The sequence below is a fragment of the Pinus tabuliformis genome, chromosome 2_2, assembly GCF_031772625.1.
Source record: "Pinus tabuliformis cultivar Carrire ecotype Pingquan chromosome 2_2, CPIR1, whole genome shotgun sequence".
Lineage (NCBI taxonomy): Eukaryota > Viridiplantae > Streptophyta > Pinopsida > Pinales > Pinaceae > Pinus > Pinus tabuliformis.
Window position 1 is genome coordinate 861162806 of NC_142300.1, and position 15508 is coordinate 861178313.

Sequence of the window (15508 nt, forward strand, 5' to 3'; positions counted from 1 at the left end):
TCATATGACTTTTTATAATTTTTTAACATTATAAAAATTATGTGTCTAAGTTGTTTAATTTGCAAAATTTTAATATTCCAAAAAATTTCAAAGCCCTAAATATATTTATGCATTATAATGTCACCCAAAATTTAATAGATATTATTAAAAATTATGAATTTAAGTTATTTAATTTACAGAATTCTAATGTGCTAAGATTTTTTAAAGCACTGAATCTATTTCTGCATTGTAATGTCACCAAAATTATATTATTGTATTTGAAAAAATACTATTTCATCTATTAATTAAAATATTAGATTAATCAAACATAAAAATTGTTATATTTTGATAAACATTGTTGTATTTTAATAATCATAGGGTTTTATGAGATTTTCATTATACAAAATTTATAAACCAATTAGAAAAAATTTAAAATTCAGAAGTAAAAATAATAAAAACTTTAAAATAATAAAATACTACAATTTAATTTTCATTTGATTTTAAAAATATTTATTTATTATATATTGGATTTTAATATATTTCCAAATTTTACAATTTAAGTAAAAATTCCTACATTTTCATACAATGAAAAATAAAATACACATTTATAAACCAGTGTCATGCTTAAAATGGTAGAATACATTTTTAATGTCTTTTTGGATATAGATAAAATTGGAAGAAGAAATTAGCATGATCCCTGCCCAAAAATATAACACAGAAATCCAAAAAGAGTCTAATTTCTTTTTTAAATTACATTTTTAATACAATGGCATTTCAGTAATGGGAACACGTCCTATGTGATCTAGATTGAGAGATCCATAGTAGAGATAATCCCTGTTCTTCAAAGCTATAGCGATTAGACTCCTGGTATTTGGATGGGAGTAGAGAGCAATCAGATCGCCCATCTACTTCACCGCCAAAACACTTGCTTCATTAAATACAGAAACGATGAGGCTAGGTGCCACTCTAGCTATGAGAGCCAACACGTTCCTAACGGATGGAAATTTCGTGGTCCATCATTAAAATAAACTTTTAGCTTGCATGGACTACCACAGTAAATTCCAAATCATAAGGATAGTGCTATTCATCTTCCTTTAACTTCTGTGATTCGTAGGTTATTACTCGGCCTTCATGCTTAGTACATGTTACACTAAAAAATATCATCATGACTATTTACAGTTGGTATGGCTCTATCAACAGTCATACTACCCTCTTAAGCAAGTCTTATGCCTCTGCTATTCATGTCAAACTCCAAGAAAGAGAGAAAGTCTTTATAAATATGTTTATCTCTGGGTACGCAGGTTCTCTCAAACCTTGCCTGCGGGTACGCACCTATTGTTCATAAGGTCTGCGTCCAAGGACGCTCTGTATCTAAAGGGGCAGGTGCGTCCCTCTGAAAAGGTTAAAATGCGCAAGTTTTATCTTCAAAAACTTACTTGTGGTCATTTCTAGAGCATTCTAGAAGGTTGTTTGACGTGTATTGAGTGCCTCCAGATGGTTCATGCACTCCTACCAAAGAGGAACTTATCCCATCAATAAGGGAGTGATCCCATCCAAAGAGGGGACTATCCCATTGATGGTGGACCTGATTAACTTCCTCTTGAGCACTATAAATACAGGCTTTGGGCCAAAAGGAGGGGGGTTGAAAGCTATACATTTCTAAGGGTAAATGCTGCAGGAATTAGGACTCCCATTTAGAAGCTTGTGAGGAGAGATTGCCATCTTTACTTGTTCTATTTGGAAGTGGGTGAGCTTTGTCAAAGTAGAGGAAGACTCTTGTGGACCCTGGAAGGAGCTTGCACAACACCAAGGCTCAGGTTGTAATGGTTCCTTTTGATTACCTTTAATGCAAATTGGTCCATTCTTCTCAATAACTTGTTGTTTATGGGTTATTTCATGTACTCCTTGGTCTATATGTTGAATATGCTTTGTTTTATGTTATAATCAGGTGCTATTTAATTGTTTGACTGTTGGTGATTGCAGGTTTTGGAGAAAAGGAGGAGCTCATCCGGATCAACAAAGCTTGGACTTCTACAACAGCGTTTGGACAAAGGTAAGAACGAAACACTTGATTTCTCATATCATAATGTATGTTTAGAGAAGGATAGCTCCAGTTTGTTTTGTTTGTCATTAGAATGTCTTAGACTTCTAGGAAGGTCAGTTGTGTCCGCACCCTTGACTGATTCCGTGTGACAAATTGGCGACTCCGCTGGGGATTCCATTGATGAGAAAAGTCTTTTCCTTTGTGTGAACTTTGCTCTGAGAAAATTGGTTTATTTTTCTAGTTTTGGCTCTGTGATTCTGTCTCTAGGTGGGTTAGCTTAGGATTAGTTTTATTTTGGTTTTTCTTGAGTTTTTCAGAAGGACGCACCCTCTGAGTGCTGCACAGTGCGTCCCTGGACGCACTTTTGCTGTGTGCACAGAGCGGGCCCGCACCTGTGCTAACGGGTTGCCTGCGTCCCCTGCCAAAATTTGAGAAAATTCCATTTTTTGCATTTTTTGCTCTTAGATTTTGTTTTTTCTTAGTTTTTACTGCCCAGATCCACTGGTTACCTGCCATAAATCTTCACCTAGGCTTGTTTCCTTGGCATTCCTGCTTTAAGCTTTCATCAATTGGGTGTTTTGAATCTCTTTTTTGAGAAATTCTTGATTTGATTTCCTTTGGTCATTACTTGGAGGTTTCTCTCAGTCCTTTCACAATTTTGCATCTTTTTGCTTGGAGGTTAATCGCCTTTGAGTGTTTTTATTTTTTGATCTTTGGAACTCTCACCCAATTTTCTCGACTTGCACTTGATTGGTTCTTAGATCACATTAGAATCGTCTTGTGTTTGAGAATTCTCTTGCATAGATCACATTTGCATAATTAGAATTCTCATTTTCGGAATATGAATGAAAAATGTGCATAGATTACCTTTGCATACTTTTCAAGTGAATTGTGCTTAGATTACAATTGCATAGTTTACATTCTGAAAAATCAATCGTAGATTTAGATCAGTTTTCTTTGATTTGAATTTACACAAAAATAAAAATAAAAAAAATGGTTTGGAATTGATTTGCATTAGTTTTTCTTGATGAAATTAGTGCATTAGAGAATTTGTTATATTTTCTCTTAGTGATCAATTTTTTGCATTGTTGGAAGTGAATGGAAACTCTCTCCTTACTTTAATTAGGATTCATCGAATTGAAAGGATTGCATTATCATATTCGATTGCATTCTGTTGAGTCGGGTCATAACACCATTGGTTTCATATCCATTTACCCATTTGAGTAATAACAACCTTAATAACACAGCGCTTAATTAAAATTCATCTAGTAATTTTTACATTTCTAGGGCTCTGATACACCAACATAGCTTAGGCTAGTGTCTTGGAGTAGGTGAGTACTTAACTCTCCAAGACAGTAAAACCAAACAAGTAGCTGATCTTGTGATAGAATCAAATCCAATTGTTACATTTACACTCTGGGAAAGCTCCTCTTAAAGGAGAAGCACGAGCTCGTGTCCAAACCAGTGAGGGGATCCATCCTCCCTCGTTGGGAATGACGCCAGACAGTACGTATTACAAACGGTAAACCTCGGATTAACCATTGTCGAGGAGCCAGGGGTCACTTATCGGTAAACCTTGGATTACTGTCAAGGAGCCGGTAAGGGGATTGAGCTTGCTACTCTGCCCTTTCGTGCTGTCGGAGTTTAGACTGTTCCCCCAGGTGTACTTGTTGCCATCGGTAACCTTAGTGACCATAATCTTTAGGATTCTACCCAAGGTGACGGTGGAGGGAAGATCCCACTATACCTGGAGCAGACGTCGGCTATACTCACTTGGATTTTCTGGGGGGTTCACTTCACTCGAGACGGTTAAAGTGGAGGAACTTGGTCCAGTCTATTCATTAAGCAGGTTGCCGGGGTAACTGTTCCACCCGCCATTTCTGTACTGAATTCTGCGAGGTTGGGCTTCATCACCAACTAGTGTTTTCGGTCCGGAGAGCTTACTGTTTGTGTGTGGTTTGACTCCTAGATTTGATAGCGCGTGTTAATTTGTTTGTTTTTACTTTTAGAGACCATAGGTGTGAATTGTGAATTTTAATTGTTAGGTGTGAATTGTGAATTGTTAATTTTAAGTTTTAAAATTGTTAATAAAATTCACTGAAGTTGAATATAATGGCAAATGTTCCGGAATTTATCAACCTAGGAACCCCTCCCAATGAGAATCCTAGTACTTTTCCTTACTTTGGGAATGTTGGTCCTCCTTATATGGCTACTTTGTCATTACCTGGATTTACAATAGGATTACCGATATGGTTATTTTCAACTTCGTTGGCCCAAAGTACTCCAATTGTACCATCTCAACCGGATGCTTCACCTCAACAGAGTTCACCATCTCAACATTACCAACCTTCTGTTGACCCTTTACCTTCTTCGCCTAATTTTTCTTCCTCCATTTCTTCCTCTTCGCCTGGTAAAAGCCTTGATGCTAGTAACCAGGAGGCTAAGAAGAAGAAGAAAGGGAAGAAGAAGAAGCAAGATAAGAAAGAAGTCAACCAACCAACCATGGCTGTAAGTGTTAGTTGTGTTGAGGAAAATTTCGACATGCACCGTAAACCAAAATACCCTTGCAGGCTTTGTAAGGGTGACCACTTCCTTGTGAATTGTCCTGGTATTCCAAAGGTCTTGGAAGTATGGTTAGAAAAATCTCATCAAATTTCCATTGATCCATCAACCAGTGATAGTCAGGTTCCTGGGAAAAAGGGTAAAGTTAGGTTTCCTTGTAAGTTATGCAAAGGGAGTCATCAAACTCACATTTTCCCTCACATGGATGAAGCCTCAACATTGTTGGAAAACCTTACTGTTCCACAACAAGAATTTCCAACTGGTTACCGTAAACTTTCTCCCAACCTACCGTCATCTAACGGAGTGATTGATTTAAATTCAAGTATAGTCGATCACACTCTCCCATTGGAGAGTGAAACTCATGTCACTCAGGTTGATGATCCATTAGTTGATCAAGTGGTCGATTCAATTTCACATTCGGTCGATCCCACTTTAGAGAGTGAAATTCATACTGCTCAGGTTCTTCTTGTTACATCAGATTCTTTTATGCCCGGGGGCATTTCACCTGTTTCTACAGAACCCCCTCCAAGTAGTGAGGTCTTTTCCTTTGATTGGAATAGACTGACAGAACCTCGTCTTCCTTCCTCCATCCCTTTCCAAATCATTGTTAAGGCTGGTAGTAGGGACATACATCGTACTCAGGTAGATGAAGGTGCTTCTGTTAGTATTTTATCCTCAACTGTTTGGAAAGCTTTGGGTTCCCCTCAGCTTGCGCCTATTACGCAGAATCTGAAAGCTTTTAACAGAACCATTAGTGAACCTTTAGGGATCCTTCCTAAGTTTTCTATTACCTTGGAAGGTAAAACTGTTTGTATTGATCTTATGGTAGTTCGAGGTCCCTTGGATTTCAATTTACTCCTTGGGCGAGACTATGTTTATGCAATGAAAGCTGTCGTATCGACACTCTTTCGCGTGATGTCTTTCCCTCACAATGGCAGTATTGTGACTGTAGACCAGCTTTCGTTCCCTAGTCTTGTCTCAACTACCAATAATATGATGACCCTAAATGTTCCTGATTCTAAAGTGGTATCTACCCTGCCACGGGTTAATTATGTGGCAACTGGTCCCATGTTTTCAGTTACCGATGTAAGTGAGCCTCTCACTGTTGATCTAGATCCGGTAATTGACATGGAAAACTCTATGGGATTACTTGAAGACAATGTTCTTATCCCTTTTGAGTCCCTTGACATGTGTTCCTTCCAAAAGATTATTCTTCCTTCTGATGAAGACCTTTTGGAAGCCATGATCAAGGTGTGTCCATTGACATGTCTTTCTTCCAGTTGGAAGCCATGATCAGTGAGCGAGGAAAGTTCCTTTTACTGTGTCGACCTCGGTAAAAAAAAATGAATCAGTGTGAACGAGGATAGTTTGTTCCTCTCTCAACCTCGTTAAAAAATGAAATTGGACGTTGTGAGGAAAGTTCCTTTTACTGTGTCAACCTCGTTAAAAAAATGAATCAGTGTGGACGAGCATAGTTCCTTGTCTTGTGTCAAGCTCGTTAAAAAATGAAACAAGGAGTCATGAGGATAGTTCTTTTACTGATCCAACCTCATTAAAAAATGAATCAGGTAGATTTTAGGATATGTAGGTAGATAGTAGCAAGTAGGATTTTGAGGATAGTTCCTGTTACTGAGTCAACCTCGTTAAAAAATGAATCAGGTATGAGGATAGTTCCTGTTACTGAGTCAACCTCATTAAAAAATGAATCAGGTATGAGGATAGTTCTTTTCTTGTGTCAACCTCCTTAAAAATGAAACAACTCCCTTTTCAAGTTAAATATTGAAAGTAAACCTTCATTCCTTTCATCCATCTAGTTGAATGCAATGAAGCCTGGGGGGCATGTACCTCATTTTGCATCATTATGCTGGGGGCATGCGAACTTTATGAGCATAGTTCCTTGACTTGTGTCAAGCTCGTTAAAAAATGAAACAAGGGTAGGTTAAGTAAGTAGATTGTAGAGAGTAGTCATGAGCATAGTTCCTTGTCTTGTGTCAAGCTCATTAAAAAATGAATCAAGGATTTTTGAGCATAGTTCCTTGTCTTGTGTCAAGCTCGTTAAAAAATGAATCAAGGTTTTTAGAGCATAGTTCCTTGTCTTGTGTCAAGCTCGTTAAAAAATGAATCAAGGTTTTTAGAGTAAAGTTTTTGTTAGGTAGATTGTAGAGAGTAGTTATGAGCATAGTTCCTTATCTTGTGTCAAGCTCGTTTAAAAAATGAAACAAGGGTTTTGAGGATAGTTCTTTTCCTGTGTCAACCTCACTAAAAAATGAAACAACTCCCACAAGTCTTTCCAAGATCTTGAAAGTAAAGCTTCATTCCATCCACCTCATTGAATGCAATGAAGCTTGGGGGGCATGTACCTCGATTTGCGTCATTATGCTGGGGGCATGTGGACTTATAACAAGCATAGTTTTTCGTTTCAAGCTTGCGTAAACATGAAACCGAATCCGAGCATAGTTCTTTTCCTGTGTCAAGCTCGTTAAAAAAATGAAACGAATCCTCCTCTACTTGAGTCGAGAGATTGACTAGATCTCATAAATGTTAAGTATTTAGGTTAGTTATTTCAGTTTTTTGCATAATTTTCTTATAGTTTTAGGTCGAGTCTTTCAAATGATCTCGTAACTCAACCTTCATTTCATCCAACTGGTTGAATGAAATGAAGCTGAGGGGGCATGCGCTCTAGTAGTTACGCTTAGGGGGCATCAAGCACAGTTTTATCTCTGTTTCAAGCTTGTGAAAAAATGAAACTACTTTGAAGCATAGTTTTTCTCTGTTTCAAGCTTTTGTAAAAATGAAACCTATCTCGAGTCAATTTTCAGTTATTTTCAAGACTCGTTAAACTCATGAAAATCTCGACATTATTTTGCTATTTTTCATTCTCGTAAAACAAATGAAAATGCCGAGTTCTTTCCGTCTATTCCTGCTCGTAAATTAAATTGAAAGTTGGCCACATGAGTACATTTTTATCCCTTTTTCGAACTCATTAAAGTTTACGAAAAAGTGAAGACCATGAGTACATTTTTATCCCTTTTTCGAACTCGTTAAAACTTACGAAAAAGTGAAACCTTGGAGTTCTCTTTTAAGCCCTTTTCTGACTCCTAAAACATGAAAAGATTGCCGAGCGTTTCTTTTACACTCGTTAAAATGAAATTAAAATACGGTCCCCTTATAGCTCTTTTCTGACCGTAAAATCAGGAAAAGATTGTCGTGTTTTTGTCGTTTCAAACTCGATACGGAAATAAAACGACGTGTCCTTGATCGCTTTTTACTTTTCAGGTCAATGACACTAATTATGAAAGTACTCCTTGGTCACAAGATCAAGCGGTTCCCCCAGGTATTATTTTATACTTTTTCGGGCTTGAGGGACACAAATTTACGAAAAAGTTCAACTTGGAGTTTCCTTAAATTTTTCAGACTCTCTAAAATTGAAAAACGTCGAGTTTCTCCTATACTGGGCTCGTTAAACATTTCACAGTAAAGGACCTGTTCAATTACAAACAGGAACGAACCACTCCTTCCTAGGGTTCGAATCAAAACTGGGTTGGACTCATCCGAAGGATGATCTTATAATCAAGCATATGTTATCCTCCTCAAGCTTGTTAAAAATAAAGAGGTACTTGCCAGAAATGGTGGGGGAAAAGAGAGAAGAATGAGCCTATTTGTTACCTTTTGTCTCAGAAGAAACTTTATTACCACTCTTGGACACGACACTTTTCATTCACCTGGGTTGGGAAATCCTTTACCTCACAGTTGATCAAGCCACTTTTGAAAGTCTTCAACCGGGTTCCGGGGATTAACTTTGAGTTATTTAGCACCAAACCATCTGTCGTGTCGTTATGTGTCCAAGAGGTCTGCAAACAAAACTTTCATCTGCAAAATACTTGTCATCCATTTGACCATCCCTGAGTCAGTCCTTACAGCAATATTTCTTCAACTTGAACAATGATTTCGTGTTGTGGGCTTGCCCGCAACGGGTCACTTTCTATCGACATCAGCACATTATCTAGAGAGATGACTTAGAAATCGTCAGTGCCTTGAAGTCTGCATGCATCAATGGCAGGTTTCTCGCCTTTGACGTCAGTTTACATCATTGACTTTCGATCAAAGGATTCCATGAAATGTTCGACATCAACTCATTCATTCACATCTCATGGATTGTACTGGGTACTTTGAGAACCATTGACATTACTGGTGGTTTCTCTCACGCTTGTTAACAGTTTACATCATCGACTGGTAATCAAGTGGTTTCTACCATGTTCGACATCGACTCATTTATTCGCATGGCTAGAATCGTACCAATTCGAGAAGTAGGAATGAAGACCCTAGATCGAATCTTTACCATCCAGGCTGCGAGGAGTTTTGTATTCATTATCTAAGTAGACTAACCATAAACAGATGGCTGCGTCCATACTGTGTCTACAAAAGTCTATGATTATGATGTACTGCAAAATCATTTCTGTATCAGAGTAGTTAGTCTGTTAGTTAAAATTTTAATCTGAGTATGGGAATGCCTACCTCAGTGATGATATAATCTTATACATGTATTTTGTGTTGAAAATTGCAGGTTCTGACCAGGTTCTCCACGAGATAATCCTCGAAATGATAAAGCGCTTCACCCTTCCTAGATAATACAAAACCCTAATCTATTCCAGGCTTCGCACTTTAGGGGGCAATCTGTTACACTAAAAAATGTCACCATGACTATTTACAGTTGGTATGGCTTTATCAACAGTCATACTACCCTCTTAAGCAAGTCTTATGCCTCTGTTATTCATGTCAAACTCCAAGAAAGAGAGAAAGTCTTTATAAATATGTTTATCTCTGGGTACGCAGGTTCTCTCAAACCTTGCCTGCGGGTACGCACCTATTGTTCATAAGGTCTGCGTCCAAGGACGCTCTGTATCTAAAGGGGCAGGTGCGTCCCTCTGAAAAGGTTAAAATGCGCAAGTTTTATCTTCAAAAACTTACTTGTGGTCATTTCTAGAGCATTCTAGAAGGTTGTTTGACGTGTATTGAGCGCCTCCAGATGGTTCATGCACTCCTACCAAAGAGGAACTTATCCCATCAATAAGGGAGTGATCCCATCCAAAGAGGGGACTATCCCATTGATGGTGGACCTGATTAACTTCCTCTTGAGCACTATAAATACAGCCTTTGGGCCAGAAGGAGGGGGGTTGAAAGCTATACATTTCTAAGGGTAAATGCTGCAGGAATTAGGACTCCCATTTAGAAGCTTGTGAGGAGAGATTGCCATCTTTACTTGTTCTATTTGGAAGTGGGTGAGCTTTGTCAAAGTAGAGGAAGACTCTTGTGGACCCTGGAAGGAGCTTGCACAACACCAAGGCTCAGGTTGTAATGGTTCCTTTTGATTACCTTTAATGCAAATTGGTCCATTCTTCTCAATAACTTGTTGTTTATGGGTTATTTCATGTACTCCTTGGTCTATATGTTGAATATGCTTTGTTTTATGTTATAATCAGGTGCTATTTAATTGTTTGACTGTTGGTGATTGCAGGTTTTGGAGAAAAGGAGGAGCTCATCCGGATCAACAAAGCTTGGACTTCTACAACAACGTTTGGACAAAGGTAAGAACGAAACACTTGATTTCTCATATCATAATGTATGTTTAGAGAAGGATAGCTCCAGTTTGTTTTGTTTGTCATTAGATTGTCTTAGACTTCTAGGAAGGTCAGTTGTGTCCACACCCTTGACTGATTCCGTGTGACAGTACACCACCTGCCTCAACTTGCCAGTACAAACTATAACTTATTTGCTTGGGTCTGTTATTCTTCAAACGGGTGCAGTAGTTAGTAACTGTCTTAGTTGATCAAAGCTTTGTAGACATTCAGTGGTCCACTTCAAAAAATTCCCTTTCTTTTGTAGAGAAGTTAAAAAAATTCCCTTTCTTTTGTAGAGAAGTTAAAGGACAGACTACTCTAGAAAATCCCTATACAAAACGATGGTAATACCCATCAAACCCAAGGAAAGAATGGATATCTGCAACATCTTCTTAGGGACAAGCTGCTCCATTATAGTTTTAATCTTCTCTTGCTCCATTGCTATACTTTCTTTTGTAATAACATGTCCCAGGTATTGTATTTGTTCCTTGTAAAATCACATTTACTGTATTTGACATACAGTTGATGCTCTTGCAAGGTTTTTTTGCACAATATGCAAATGTTTTTTATGTTTCTCCATATTTTTAGAATAAATCAAAATGTCATCAATACAAATCAATACAAATTTGTCTAGGTATGGATGAAGTATCCCATTCATAAGACACATGAACGTAATCAGAGCATTAGTCAGCGCAAATGATAAAACTATGAATTCATAATGCCCATAGTGGGTACTAAATGTCGTCTTACAAATGTCATTCTCTTTTATTCTAATTTGATGATACATCGTTTATTGGACAATTTTTTAGAACACAGTAGTGCCTCTCACTTGATCAAACAAATCATTAATTCTTAGGAGTGGGTACTTATTTTTAACAGTTAATTTTTTCAACTATCGGTAATCAATGCATAACCTTAAAGTTCCATCCTTCTTCCTAATAAAGAGCACTAGGGCTCCCCATGGGGATACATTGGGACGAATATAATGTTTTTCTAATAACTCATGTAATTGAATCTTCAATTATGCTAATTTTGGTATACTCATCCTATAGGGTGCTCTTGAAACCACGAAAGCTCGTGCGATTAACTCAATGGTAAAATATATGTCTCTTTTCGATGGTAGTCCTGATATTTCCTCAGAAAATACATCTACAAAATCTTGGACTACTGGTAAATTTCCAGTATGTCTGCTTTTTCCTTAGCATCGGCATATCCCACCTACACTGCATAAATTCGGCATCCCTTCTGCATACATTTGCATAATTGGGAGGCAGTGATTGGTCTTAACTACACAAGCCTCCTGATTCATTGCACTTCATACCTCTCTCCTACCTCATTCAAGAAGTTGACTGTGTTCTCTTTACAATTCACAAGAGACCAATAGGCCTCCACCCAGTCCATCCCGATTAAGATATCATAGGATCATAGGGGAAAAACATTCAAATTTACCTTTATAGGTTGATCTGCCAGCTCCACCATGCAATTTTCTACCTTAGCTACCACTCGTCCTTTTGCTCCTATAGCTAATTGGACTAGTCATGGACTTTTAAATTTGTAAACTTATAATTTACACATTTCTACCACTTTAGGAGTCAGGACTTATGTAACTTAAACTGGCTCCGAGATATATTAAAATAGAAGCAGTATGTTTAAAGATCTTACCTTCGAATTTAATCATCCTGGGCTAATATTCCTCCTGATAATCTTCTAACACCGCATTAATTTTGGGTATACATTTTTCCACTTTTCCCACTACTGAAGCTTCCTGAATTTTAGATATTGTTTCAATCCTTCCACGATAGGGGCATTTCTTCACGTAATGTGGTCCTCCACAACCCCAACATTGTAGGGCAGTTTTTGGAGTTGACTGCCTTTAGGTATGGAAGGTTGTTCTACCGTTTAAACTCATTCTGTAGGCAAGTTTTTTGTTGACCCTTTTCTCCAGTTTTCCCTTGTTGCCCTCTATGGGCACTTTTAAAATTGGTTGCTTTATTACTTTTTCCATTATGTATATTTCTTTGCCCCTTTTTAACTACCCGAGTTTTATTGTTATCTTTCTTCTGCATCTGTTGGTAGAAAAATCGAGCTTTCCTTATAGAATCATCCATAGTTTTGGGGTTGTGGAATTTGATTCGTTCTTTCATGTGAAAAAGTAAGCTACTAATAAATATTTGAATTTTAGCTTTTTCCTCCCATATGTATGGTACGTTCCATAATAGGGAGGTGAACTTTGCTACATGTTCATTCATGGCTAAATATCATAATCGTAGATCATGGAATTATTTTGCTTTATCGTCATAAAATCGTTCTATTAAATATTTCCCTTTGAAGTGTTTTTGAAATGTTTCCCAAGTGACTTGTTGTTCGATCAATTTCATGTACTTCCTTAACCTCCTCCCACCACAAGGTGGCATTTCCTTGCAACTGGTAGATGGATAATCAGGCTTTCAAATTTTCATCGTATTCATAAATTTGGAAGTACTTTTCCATATTAACAAACCATGATTCTATTGCCTCTTCAGTTTCACCATCATAGCTTAGGGGTTTTATCTTTCTTAAATTCCCCATGTAATTCAAAATATCTTTTCTTAACTTTATTTTTCATATCAATCCCAAAGGTATTACCAGATTTCCTCTCATGTGCTTTACGGTCTCCCTTAGATTCCTGTGTTTAACTCCTTTCCAGCACACTGTCTTCCCTTCTCCTATGAGATTCCACCCTATTTCCATTATCGGTACTTGAGTTTGAAGCCCGGTGGTTCTGTCTATTTACCAAAAGTTTAAGAATGCACTCTTGTTCTTTCATTAAACGTTCATTATAAGTTCTAAGAGTTTCCATTTCAGTTCGTAGTTGCTTCACAGCCTCTATTAATGTAGTAGTTGTATTTTGAAACTCATTGTCTAATTGGATCCATAATTTTGGTTTAGTTCCTCCAACAGGTACTGAACCAGATCCTATCGGAGGTCTTGTTGGGGGTGTGAATTCCATACCATTGTCTCTTCTCATATTTCTTTCCCTGTGAATCACACAACACAACTTATTATTTGTTGTTCTGTTGTCCTTGGAAATCTTCTTAACAATATTATACACATTTTAAAGCTGTAACATAGAACTTGATTTTTTTATCGCTTCCAATTGTTGTCATGGGAAGGGACTTTAGCAGAGGTACTATCGAGAGAGTGGATGGATTCTCACCACCTTGAGGTTACCTTTAATATAGGGATTTGGGAGAGGATCTACCACCCAAATAAGTAGGGCTCTGTCGAATGACAAAAAAAAAACTAGTGGTTACGGTAATTGTTTACCCTCTTCCAGTGTTCCACTGTGAATTGTTTCACCGTCTACCGACATGTTGTTTCTCTGCAGCTTCGGTGAAAGGATATCAAATATGGATACTAGTGTCATGGCACATTCCCTATCAGGTAGGTTTTTCAGATTATTCCAATATCAACAGTTTACAAGGTTTTTGTCTCTTGTACCTATCAATGTTATTTGTCTTTTGTTTCTAACTCAATCCTTCAAAATTTTAGCACGACGACGCAATGTACAGAGTCGAACCAAGCTCCACATTAGGCTTAGGTAATTTGAGCATTCAATTAATTCTTCTCTAGTTTTTCTTCCAACAACACCGCACCTAACCCTAGGGTTTCACCATGGCTAAGCAGGAACATCCCACGAACTCCTCCAAGTAGACATTCTTTCTACTCTACACAAGATTTCTAGGATATATACTCTCAATGGTTTTCTATGCTATCTGTTGGAAATAATACTGAGAGGGGGGGTGAATCAGTATTATCACAAAAACTTTTTCATTTCCATAATCAGATTCATATATGCTACCTCCACAACTTCTTATGATTAAGTTAATTGATCTTCAATTGATCTAGGTGGATGTTGGTGGCCACCCACCTATCCCATTTGGACCCCCACAACTGTCTTTCTCAGCATTTTCAGTTTCCTTAATTGTAGCACAACTTACTATTTTTAGCAGTTTTTCGGGTCCTGAACTTCCGGAGCCGTTTTGAGGCCCTAAACGACGTTTTTTTGGGAATCTGGGGCAACATGGGTCCATGGACCGATGTTGGCTCCCAAAGTGATAGTACTCGGATAGATCTTTCTAACGAGCTATCGTACACGTCAAACGGAGATCGTATGCCAAAGTTACGACCCCGAGAAATTGATGTACCAATTTACCCAAACGGGGCCCACAATTTGGCGTCTCATCTTCTAGGGTTAGGTTTCGGGATGTGAAGGGTTTTCCATTGTTTCTCAACAATAAATAGGCCTTCGAGCCTCATTGTAATATAGTTCGGAACAGTTCAGAGGCATGTAGCCGCACATCTCTTCTCAGAGATAAGCTACCATCGCCCTAGCTGGTTTATTTCCAATTCTGGTTGTAATCATATTTCGGTATTTTCCATTAATGAAATGAAGTATTATTTCCGCTGCATATCTGTATTTATGGTTATCGCATCTCTGTATTTATGGTTATCTCTGTAATCTATTGCGTTCCTGTTTAAATCCGGATCAGTGGTATCAGAGCGGTCTGCTTTTTCTCTGTTTTTCTTTGCATGTCCCCAACGAGGTCGGGATATAAGGAGTTAGGGCTTGAACTGGTCGAACCTTTGCAAGACCAGCCTCGCAAATCCCGACGGCCTCCCATGGCGGATGAGAAGAAAGACGAGGGGGCAGGAGATCCTATCAAAATCTTGCTCGAAGAAGCGCTCGAGCGGCAAAGGAACGCGATGATGGATAGCTTTGCGCAGATTCTTCAGCGGCTACCCAGAGGCGACGCATCGGCTTCCAACAGCGACTCTGGAAACGCCACACCCTTCAAGGTACAAGTTAATTTTGAAATCCCCATATTCGAGGGTAAAATAGACGCAGATGCTGTAGATAAATGGTTAAATCTGCTAGATGGGTATTTTTCTGTTCATGAATTTTCAAGTCAGGAAAAGATTGTTTTCGCTCTTCTCAAAGCAGCCCCCCACGTCAAGGACTGGTGGGAAACCTACTGCGAGCAGAAGGATGAAAGTACAGGCTCACTATTTTCAGCCGCACCCACTTGGAATGACTTCCGGGATGCCATCAAGGAGCAGTACTACCCTGTCGGAAGCTATGAGGAAAAATACATCAAATGGACCACATTGCGGCAGGGACGAGACCAAGATGTGTCGGAGTTCACAAACATTTTTCATACCCTTCGCACACAGTTGGGTATCAAAGATTCTGAGCTGCATCTGGTACTCAAATACCGTGGTTGCTTGCACAGATACATCCAGGAAGAGATGGTGTTCTTGAACA